This window comes from Protopterus annectens, chromosome 7.part0 (genome assembly GCF_019279795.1).
Source record: "Protopterus annectens isolate FY-2018-M chromosome 7.part0, PAN1.0, whole genome shotgun sequence".
Taxonomy (NCBI): Eukaryota; Metazoa; Chordata; order Ceratodontiformes; family Protopteridae; genus Protopterus; species Protopterus annectens.
This window is the reverse complement of record NC_056739.1, coordinates 680,074,133-680,086,642: the sequence shown is the minus strand read 5'-3', so window position 1 is coordinate 680,086,642 and position 12,510 is coordinate 680,074,133.

The window sequence follows — 12,510 nt, the reverse complement described above, 5'->3', positions numbered from 1 at the left end:
AGAAGAGGCATCTGCTGCATCATAACTACATTTGATAGAATGATGAACCACTTGAAAGGACGTCCCTAGCAAGGAAAGAGCAGAAGTTTTACCATCAAAGTCTGGAAGATCAGAAATAAGCTGACAAGACTGAGAAAGGAGAGACAACGCATACCTAGACATATGTGTTTGATAATTAATAGCCCTAAAAGCTAGGGTAGTAAAAGTGTAAACCTTCTTACCCTGTCGTTCCATGGTTCTGCTGTCCTGGTCAGAGGGCAGGAAGCAAAGGAGATGGTTTCTCAGAAGCTATAGACACTACAGAGGATTCAACAGCAGGGTATTTATACAAAAAATTACAATCCTCAGACACTCTATAAAATCTAACAGGTTTCTTGGGAGCAGAGGACAGAGAATCAGGTGCCTTGGAGGCATTAGAAAAAACATCTGACAAGGCAGCCAAAACAGGAGGGATAGCAGCAGCTTTAGGAGATTCCAGCTGCAACAGCTCATAGTACCGCCTATGGATATTAGAGACCTGAGGACAAACCCACTTAAAAAAATCTATCATCCTAGAGATTGTGTCCCCAAAGGAAATTTCTTCAAATGGAGTATTGGGACTATTAGATTCCTTCTCCTCTGACCTATAGTCCAAAGGAGAAGGAATTTGAATAGAATAAGTCAGGGATTCTTCATCAGAATCTGAGTCTTCCTCAGAAGAATCCTGTTTTCTAGGCCTCTTAAGGGGAGTAGAGAACCAAGGAGAAGCAGGAACAGAAACTATTTGAGGAGGCTTTATTGACATTAAAGCATTAAATAACCTGAATAAAGGCTTGTCACTCATTTTGTGGGTTCCTAGGAGCAGAAGAAAGATGTTTAGTTTTTTGTTTCCTTTTTAAGGGAAACTTCACCCTATAAAACTGATAAGACTATGACCCAGGACGACATTCAATAAGTGTAATAGGAACATCTTTCCTAACTAGAATCTGTGGAACTCCCTCCCCACTAGGCCCCTTGGAAATAATCAGCCATAGTTCCCTGTGAACATCTGAAACAGACATGCCGCGAGCCAAATTCTCGCCAGCCTCCAACCCAAGCATGGCAGAAGAATCTGACAATACAGCCGGGCAAGCCTCCAGGTTCTTAACGATCTCGGGAGAAACACCCAGCAGAAGCTGGACAGTAGAAGATTCTGGTCTTACCTTTTTCACCTTCTTCTTCCCTAACATCTGTCCATTGGGGCAGGAACTTCCTTCCATTGTGTCTTTAGCAGCAAGTTGCTGGTTCTTAAGATACAAGGAAAGGGAGGAAAGCCTACTATGAAGGGTTTTTGGGATGAACACCTAACAAATGGAACAAGATGCATGCTCGTGAGAAGCTCCTAGGCAAAAAAAGACACTTACCATGGCAGTCTTTATGGAGAATCTGTCTTCCACACTGACATTTACCTTTCCTGGATAACATTAACCCTTAACAGCACAAAAAAGCCAAGATAAAAGAAAACCCCAAAGGGATGCTTATGTGGAATGGCTCAGACTTCAGCAAAAAAAGGTGTAGGCATTCACCAGAGAATGAAAATACATTCAAAAGTGGCAGAAAACAGACATAGGCAAACAGACCAATGATCAGAAGAAGTGTTCAGACTAGTGGCAAAGAAGTTCTGAGGATATTACACTTGAATATTACCTTTATGCCCTAAGCTACATGAGGAATGTTTGGGTGACATTCAGCATATCTTAAAGACACAATAGGCTTTGGTAGACTGGCCGGACGTTGGGCTTCCATGACAGGGAATCCCATATGTTAGGAGTACCGAAGCAGTGAATATAAGGACATCTGATGTCATTGTGGTCATAAATGTACGCAAGCAACATTGTGATGTTACATGTCCACTGCTATAGATTGCTAATACTACAGCTAATGTCAGGCATTTCTCCTAATCTAATTTGCAGAAAAATAGGGTACAAAGCATAATGTTTGATTATTGTTTCTTTAATGGCTGGTAAGTTAACATTATGCCTCAATTTTCTCAAATAATCATGAGAGAGGTGAAGACTAAACTGCCTATGTCTTAAACAGGTCCATTTAAAGAGAAAGGGAAAATGTCCTGTTTCTTTGGATTGATTTTAATAAATGAAAAATAAATCAATGAAACAAATATTTAAAAAAATAAATGAAAAGAAAAGAAAACAACAACACAGACCACCTATGTAATCAGAGTTTGATAAACAAACATTTCTTCTAGGAAGCATACTTTGTACAAATCATAATTTTTACTAAGATTATTTCAAAATCAGCATGACTCTCTTTCTGTCACAATCTCAATAATAAGCATGTAAAAAAGAAATTGCTTTCATTTATTGTTCTTAATTGACTTGAATGACTTCTTGCAGCATAAAAAATATTAATGCATTACAATATAATCTGTTTGCAATGTTTTGTGCCTAGCCTTCCTATTCACTGTAGTCCCCAAATTAGCATTACTCGGTAATAATAATGTCATTAAAATGTACAGATCTGAAAAATGTTAACCATTACAAAATATTTTGTCTCTCAGAGTTGTAAAAATTTGTATACTTTCCAAATACTGACTATAAACAGACTATTAGGAATGATTTTGCATTTGTAATTTTCAGTATTGAGAACTAATCATTACAAAAGGCAACAGACCTTTGATGTCTGGTTAGTTGCCTGTCCTGCATATCAGTAACAAGCATACAAATCTTTTTATTAATATGAATGCTGATACTGAAAAAGCATCTGATGATTCACAAAGTACCTCCCTTTTGGAGGTCTTACATACATGATGGTTCTTTTAGATCAGCTTAAAAATTTCTTTAACACTTTGTAAAATAAATCCATTATGTATGCCTAATGCATGGAGCACACTGATTATGCTCCGATATTCAGAAAAGACAAATCAGTGAAGCACTACAGTTGTGGGAGACCTGACCATAACAAATGTTAAGCATCCCCTGCTTAAGTTGTCAAGGTAAAATCTGACAATACTGACCAGCAAAATTCAACAGCCTTATAAAAGATTTGTTTCTGCCTCCTGTTCATCTGTAATCTGTCCTGATTTCCATAAACTTGCCTGCATTTTCTGAAGGATACAAAGTCCAAAACCTAAATGTTTGTCATTATATAGTATCTTCAGTCCTCAATAATGTGCCCAAAACCCACAGACTTTATGAGGAACAGATCAAACATATGAGGCGAAAATCTGGACAGTTAAGAGGCATGGAAGGTGAGTGTAAACATGAAATTATCAGAAGAACTTCAAAAAACATCTTGTACCAACAATGAAAGGTAAACCCTCCCATTATGCTTCTAAGGGTCTATACCAAATTGGCAGATGAAATTACATGGTGCTTTAACCAAAATAACCTCCTAAACCTAACCCAGCTGATCCATTTTTGACTTGCATAATCAAATAATGACCATTGATAAATATATACACCCCCCCCCCGGTTAGATAAAGAAGGTGTTGACAAAAAGCTCCCAATAGACTCAGCATATACAAGTTGCACAGACAATGAAAAAAGGGAAGTCTGGCAGATTTGAAGAAAACACTGTTAAAAAGCTACTGAACAAATGTTTATCAATGCATCATGTGCCATCACCAGAGCAATCTTTCTGCCTCTCCCAAATCTAGAGTAATTCTATAAATACATGGTAAAATCTGGCAAAACTGTTATGCGAGCAAGGCGTCTTAAAGCTGATAGATGTACTTGTAGCATTTTAGCAGTCACATTCAACAAACACAGAGAAACTAAATAACAGCAGATTAACCATGGTGACTAATTCCTCTTGATCAACAGTACTCTTCTAACAAATTCAACAAATAATACAAACCAGTCCATAAACTTTCTCAGTGTTACAAGCCCAGGAGTGGAAAACCAGCAATGTAATCAGTCCTCATCAGTCATCCAAAGATGGGGAGGGATGCTTGTGGATTTCTCATGTCTGTCCAGTGCAAGCAAGCAAAATCTGGAAAACTGCAAATGAGAAAGACAGTAAGTTAAACTCTTAACACTTCTTCGGGATGTAAATACCAGTAAATAATATGTTACTCTAGAAAATGTGAAGAATTAACAGCCTTATGAACAGGTAGCCTAAGGAGGACTTGGACATCTTTTTCTGCTGCACCATAATTGCAGGCTGAGTATCAGAGTGGAAAACCACTCTCCTGTTGTGGAAATGCTCCTGTCACACTAGCCACCCATACAGACACGAGTTAGAGAAAAGTGATATCCCTGTTCACCTCCATGGACTTAAAATTAGGTCAATGGGCCACAGACCAAAGACTGTTGAAGTATGCCTCCATCTGTACTGCCCAATGCATCTGTGAACAAGTGCTGGACCTGAGAAGAGGTCCAATCCAACTGCAAAAGAAACCACATTGTACTTTGTCAAGAAAAGAATGCCAAATACAAAGGTCCTCTTTTACCTGTTTTATTGTCTTTGTAACCCAAACCTTATGATGTTTTTACTTACTACCCTTCAACAAATTGTCTAAGACCCTGTTAAATGCCCTACCAGGGACCACAGCACATCATGAAATATTGAAAAGACACAGTCGTTCCATGACCTCATGGATCCTAACCTTGGGGGGGGGGGTCTTCAGAAACCTATCTATTCTTTACTGCAGCCATGATAAATTCTCTGTTGGCAGCCTGATTATGGAAGCTAATCCATCAATTTTCAGGTCCAGAAATACCAAAGCTCTACTCAGGCCTTAAGTTTTGTCCTCTGACAAGCACACATAAGTTCACCAAACAGTTGGATGAAAAGATCCATACCTTTATGCCATCAGTCCTATTCTTATAATCAGGAAATTAACCAAGAAATGAAATTCTGCATGCCAAGGTGTTCTCATTTGCTAGCACCGACTGAGCCCCACACAAAATTTTTAAAACATGTCAAAGACTACGTACACCCCATGGCCATGGCCATGTCTAAGAAAACTTGGCAATCCATGACTATAACCAGCAATAGTCTTCTGCTTGACAGTAGTTGAAGGTCAACTTCTATATCCAATTTTGCTTTGCAAGGATCGGAGTAATGTTTTATGAGTTTAATGGGTTCATCCAAGGATATGTATTCAATGAGTACCTCCCCCATTTAATAAAATCTTTAACCAATGGACCTGCTGGGAATGATGGATTGTGAATGACCCAGTAATGCCCCACTAGCTTTTAGGCACCAGAGCTAATCTGAAAAAGGACAAAGGAGGAAGTGGCAAAGGTGTGTACAATTCTGACAGCTAAAATACTTTATTCATTAACTCTGTGAGGTTTTCTTCTTTTCCTTGAACCAAATGGAGGTTTCTGCAGATTTTAGAATTTGGATTGACCATGAACATTAAAGGAAGGCCTACCAAAAGTCATTCTATTAGATATCAGTTGTGCTTGTATGCCAGGATACCAATGAACCAAATATGTGTTCGGAGTCAAGTCCACAGGATAGGTGTTACGGTATACTGTAAACTCACAATAAGGCACCAGGCTGACTGAGTGTAATACCAGAAGTTTAAGAGGTCAGGTTACATAGTACATACATCCCATATTAATTAAATTAATTTAATTAATAGCAATATAAAAAAAACAGTGAGTATTTACTAAAGTAGGTATAACAAAACAATTACATAGCCCTTTATAAAAACCAGTAAGAAAATATATAAAAAAAATAAAAAAATATTAAAATTTAAAAAAAAATTTTATAGTTTCATAAAAAACTATTATATATATTTTTTTTTTTTTATTTCCATCCATTCCTATTCATCCCTTACCAAACCCATATGTAGTCCATCAAACAATTTAATATTGTGAATAAATAATAAATAGCAGGTAAATTATATCCTTTAGATTTTTTTTCAAGCACAAGGAATATAATATGGTAAGCCCCTCATTAAGCCCTTAGTTATCAGGAGGAGGATCTCAATGTCTGCCCTATGGGAAAGTAGTGTCTCCCATGGACCACCCTAGGGTCTTTGCAGAACAGAGTCCAATAAAAAACCTGTAAGCAGCGTCTGAACATGATGTACTGTAGAGTATGCCAGGATAATATCCAGTGCCTCCCATCTGATAAGAAAGGGCTACACCGTACCTGCATTAAAAGCTATGAAAGGAATTGCTTCCTTAGGTGCCTTGAAGGGACCCCCCCAAAAAAAAACTGGATCCAGAGAAGAAAGGGAATGCTTATTCACTCCTGGGAGTAGGTTTGATGAAAACTTGACCTACATAGACCAACACTTGATAGCTGGATGATTCTATCAACAAAAGGAGCACACTTGAGGGAACTGACATGCTGGTCAAGAGCACATACCATTGCTAAATGCCTAACAAGCCTTAAACATAACCTTAATATCCTCTGACCACACTGTGAATAAGACCTTCTACTTATCAATGATCACTCCAGGAGAGGTGTTTATGTCTATCTCATACCATCATAGAGACTTAACTATAGCCTGAATCGTCCAGAACTTCTGTTCAAACCAAAGCAAGGAGTGGCTGTTTTTGAATCAGTGAGCCTCCCAGATGCTAAGAAAATATATGAGCAATGGGAGGGCCTTCAAAGGGGTTGTTTTCTAATATTGAATCCATTAAATAAATAAAACCTTCTAAACAATTTTTCCAATTACAAGTCCATGTCTTGCCTAGCTGGTGCTTGACAGTGGCTGCCACAGCAGCTGCCAAATTCCTGGCCCTTTCCCATCCCACTCTCTGAAGACCTTTACTATTGACTAGATTGAAAATATCCATCTACCTATCCCTGATCATCTTGTCCTTAACTAGTGGGGGGATGTGGGCTGTACTAGACTTCCCCAGCATCCTGTTAGAAGTGCTATATCCGGGGTTAGTAGTTTGTTTAGAAAGCAGCCATTGTGAGACAGTTAAAACAAGAGGAAACAGCAGGTAAAACTGACAACAGTGATTAAAACATTTCCCTCCAGTGCTGCAAGCTGCTCCTGCAACCCAAGCTCTCTTTCAATAGATATACTAAGAAAGCCTGGGTCTGTCCTTCTCCAACAAAGAAGCCAAAAATCTCCCCAAATACACCTCTGCTGATTGCACCTGGTCCTCTTTAATGCTACACTATCTCCTAGAACCTCTGAGTGAATGTCAGTTGAGCTTGACCTTTTTCTTTGAATGGAAAAAGTTTCTTGGCTCAGCTGGCCTCCACCTGCAAGATCTTCCAAAGGTGCTCTGGCCAGAGAGACAGTGGCATCTCATCTTGCTGATGACTGTCCACAGAAGGACAAAATGTATGTATGTATGTAAGTATGTATGTATACACATGTTCTCTCTCTCTCTCTATATATATATATATATATATATATATGTGTGTGTATGTATGTGTGTGTGTGTGTGTGTGTGTGTGTGTGTGTGTGTGTGTGTGTGTGTGTGTGATTTAATGCATCCAAGTGAAAAAGCAAGGCAATCCTTCATAGATAATACATAAGCTGTTATGGAGCAGATAAATCTCTACTGAAAACATGGCTGGTTGTGGCCATAGTGGAAACTGTACCGTGTACCTAATTACAATAAACATATTTTAAGAATCCTATGACCCCAGTGGACCACCTCCTTACAGGAGGTTTAAGGTATCACATAGTGAAAGCTCTAGCTTGGGTAGGTTTTTCTTGTAGTTTCTACCAATTGGTTTGTCTGTGTGACCTTTTTATTCTTTGGTTTGGATGTTAATTGTGATATTTTGCAGACACTGTAATAGTTATGGGCATTAACTGGATGTAAACACCCTGAGTTTCTAAACTATAGACAACCAGTCCACTTATGCTGTGCTGATGAGGTCATAAAGAAGGTTGAAACATGCATGTCAACAGCTAGTGGCGTTTGGCTTTATTGGACTGAATGTGTCCACAAAGACTTAAAAATAAAAAGTAACAAGTCATTGATATTCAGAAGCCGTATAGCTGAAACACTTGATGTTCTTAAGGGGTCATTTGCATGTGTCCCATGGGCCTCTATTACAGGAAGTTTAAGGTATCACAAAGTGAAAGCTCTAGCCTGGCTAGGTTTTTCTTGTAGTTTTCACTGATACCATGTGGGTAAAGAATGTAAGTGATACAATACAGTAGAATATAATGAAAAGCCAGCCTAGATCAGCCATCTCTGATAATAAAACCCAACATGAACATGCCCACCCCCATAATCTGGGTCTAAATATTAAAATACCTCCAGACCTTGATTGGAAACTGCACACCTAATGACATAATATATACTGTACTTCCTAAAACCAACTGACCCTGTGCTTTTGGAGAACAGAAAGCAAAATTATACCTAATAAATAATGACAATGAACAGAGATATATACTTCATAGTAAATGAGTGTTAAATAACATCCATTTTATTCTGTCAACCTTCAGGTTAATAGAACTGATATTATAAAATTTCTTTGATTGGCCATGATTGTGTCTAGATTTGTGGTATGTTCTGGATATAAGAGCTGTACTGTGGTGATCCATACCTGAGTGTAAAAAGTTTAAGCAACTATTGATGGCATACTTGAAAGTTAATGATACTTTATATATATATATATATATATATATATATATATATATATATATATATATATATATATATATATATATATATACATATGTGTATATATTTTTTAAATACTGAATGTCCTTGGGAAATAAACATATTTTAACAACAGTTACTGAAGTATGGAGTAATCCGTGAGTGTTGGTAAGCAGCCTGCTGAGGTGATAGAACTGTGGTATTCTGATAAAAATGTTGCCTTCTTCTTCTTTCAGCTTTTCCCGGTTAGGGGTCGGCACAGCGGATCACCTGTCTGCTCCTGATTGGCAGTGAAATTTACAGTGTCGAGTTGCCAGCCCGGTGCCCAACCTTCCACAGAAGGCACACACATGCATGCACTCACACCTAAGGGCAATTTAGAGTGTCCAATCCACCTACAGCGAAATATTGCCTACTGCTTACAAATGCCTTTGTGAGGAGCACATAATAAATGCAGGCTTTTGTTGTGCCATATTATGTCAGCCAAAACAGAAAAACAGAGTCAAGTAATAAGTATGTTAATAAGTTTTCTGAAGTAGTTCTATTGGATAAGGGAATGCTATGTCAGTAGCTAAAGAAGTAGCATTACTTTTCTTAAGGGTAGAAACTTCCAAAGAAATAGTGATTGACCCGGAAGCCATCCAATATCTGTGGTAATGCAACAGTTTTGCTAATGTTTAAAACAGTTCAAAATTTCAGAGCACCATTGAGACAGACAAGCATATGCAGTGCTTTAATAAAACTCTGAAATCCAAAGAACATGAAGTAGGGCCTGAGATTAATTACTTTGCTACATCATTTTTGCTCTAATTATGGCCTCCTTAAGCTTCGGCATAATTTATCCCATTTTGTATGGAGACAAGGGGAAGATACATTTGACAAAGCACCTAATGGCAGCAGCTGCTTCAGGTCTCATCAGGAAAATGTTTCTTGTGTCTTCTTTTTCTACCAGAAACTTCAAGAAAAGCAGTTAAAGAGGAAGGAAACATGGTTAGGTTAAGTTACAGTGCTGAGAATCTGTTAAAAAATGTATCTGCATTCTTGATATGCTGTGGGTTTAATCAGCTTCTTACAGTGAGGCCTGTAAGCTCAAACATACTACAAGAACTAGTACAGCTAAGGATTTTGCTGAAACATGGGGATGAATGCAAACTTCGAGCAGATCGCACGTTCATGGCAACTGGTAGTCACAAAAAAAGGAAAAGATGTACCAGATTGAGGAAAAGAGGTACCAGAGCAGGAATTTCAGTAAGATTGAAGGTAAACCCTCACAGGCCTGCACTGCCCTCCATACTACTAGCCAATGTACGCTCACTTGAAAATAAGATGAATAACTTAAGACTGGAACCCTCATTACAAAACAAGATGAGAAACATCAATTTATGTGTGTTTACTGAAACATGGTTAAACCAAAATATTAGTGATATAGCACAGTAAATGTAGAGGGCATGACTTTATTCAGAGCAGACAGAATTCAGTCACTATGTGGCAAGTCCAGAGGAGGTGGAGTGCGTATATATGTTAATAACAACTGTGTAGTGACTGCCACCTTCTGCTCAGAAAACATTGAAATTCTATCACTGAAATGCAGGCCCTTCTACCTGCCAAGAGAGTTCAATGGATTATGCATCACAGCAGTCTACATCCCACCTGATGGAAATATTAGTGATGCTCTGTCCATCTTATATCAGTCTATAAGTGACCTGCAAAACAGAAATCCAGAGCATGCAGTAGTAATTGCAAGAGACTTTAATCAGGCTAACCTAGAGACTGTATTACCCCACTACCACCAGTATGTAAACTTTGCCTCAAGGGGGGTAAATGTACTGGATAAAGTCTACACTAACATCAAAGGGGCATATAAAACAAAACCTTATCCACATCTAGGGAGCTCTGACCACCTAGCCATCATGCTGGTTCCAGCTTATAAATCCATACTGAAAACCAGTACGCCGACTAGAAAAGAAAGAAGGATCTAGCCTGAGGGAGCAACCTCAGCTCTACAAGACTGCTTCGACTGTACAGACTGGTAAGTGTTTAGAGAGGCTGCTGTGACAAACAACCATGTTGACTTGGACACATACACTAAGTCAGTCCCAGCTTACATTTCTAAGTGTGTGGAGGATGTAACAAACACCAAACTCATCACCGTATGGGCAAATCAAAAACCTTGGCTAACAAGTGACGTGTACGAGCTCTTGAAAGTAAGAAATGCAGCTTTCAAATCCCAAGATATTGAAGCTTTAAGTGTGGCCATAACGAAACTGAACAAAGGTATCAAAGAAGCAAAAAGATCCTATGGCAGAAAAATCTAAAGTCACTTCAGGGACCAGAAGGATACCAGGCAACTATAGAAAGGAATTCAAACCATCACCAACTACATGCCTACATCAGCTTCATGTGATGATAACATCGAGTTTTTGAAACAACTGAACCAATTCTTCAGTAGGTTTGATGCTGACAACAAAACAACAGTATGCAGAATTCCAGAAAACAAGGATGCAGTGGTGCTGAGCTTCAATACAATCAATGTCACCAAAACCCTAAAATGTGCCAACCCAAGGACAGCAGCTGGCCCTGACAACATCATGGGCAGGGTACTAAGGGAATGTGGGATGGAACTGGCTACAGTACTGACTCACATCTTTAGTACTTCACTCCGTCTAACCAGTGCTCCGAAATGCTTCAAGGAGATGACTATCATTCTTCTACCCAGGAAACTACAGCCAACAACTCTGAATGACTAGCGACCAGTTGCTTTAACCTCAACTGTAATGAAGTGCCTGGAGAGTCTGGTCACAGATCATATAGCCTCAATCTTACCCATGTTACTGGATGCAGTGCAATTTGCATATAGGACAAATCGCAGTACTGGGGATGCCATTTCACTAGCTCTCCATGAAACAATGACCCACTTAGATGGCAAAAACTGCTATGCAAGACTGTTATTCATCGATTTCAGTTCTGCCTTCAACACTGTTATCCCTCAGATATCGAAGCTACTTCAACTGGGCATAGACTCTCATTTATGCAACTGGATTCTGAGCTTCCTTACTGAAAGGCCTCAAAAGGTTTGCGTGGGAGACAGCAGCTCTGGAAGTATCATCCTGAACACATGAGTACCTCAAGGGTGTGTCTTAAGCCCCCTCCTTTTCACTCTGCTGACACATAACTGCAAGGCCACACATGAGACAAATAGGATCATCAGATTTGTGGATGACACCACTGTTATAGGCCTGGTCAAAGACGAAGAGGAGGAGGCCTACAGGAATGAGATTGATCAACTACTGGTCTGGTGTAACAGCAACAATCTAGCACTGAATGTCAGCAAGACAAAGGAGTTGACTGTTGATTTCAGAACAACTCAAGTACTACACATGATGAAAGGGATGACAGTGGCAAGGGTCAAGAGTACAAAGTTCTTGGGTGTTCATCTCACGGAGAACCTATCCTGGTCAGTCCATGTATCCAGCACAGTCAAAAAAGCTCAGCAATGCTTGCACTTTCTAAGGAAACTTAGGAAGGCAAAATTACCAAGTTCCATACTTCAGACCTTTTATAGGAGCACCATTGAAATTCCTGCCCAACAGCATTGCAGTCTGGTATGGGAGCTGTAATAATCAGGATCAGAAGGTTCTCAAGAGAGTTGTAAGGTCAGCAGAAAGAATCATTGGCACCTCCCTTACACCTCTGGAAGATCTACACAAATGCCAGTGCATCGACTGGACCAAAAAGATTTCCAGCGATCCAACACATCCTGCCAATGGTCTGTACACTTGCCTATCCACTGGCAGGAGATACAGAAGCCTGCTTTGTAAGACAACCAGACTAAACAACAGTTTCTTTCCACTCTCTGCTAGACTGCTGAACTCTTGGGAAAAACAAACCATGACATCTGTTACATAACTAGCCTATCAAGGGGCTTATTTTATGGATGTGCAATAATTAAGTGCAATATTAAGGTAGCTCACCTACACACTGCAGG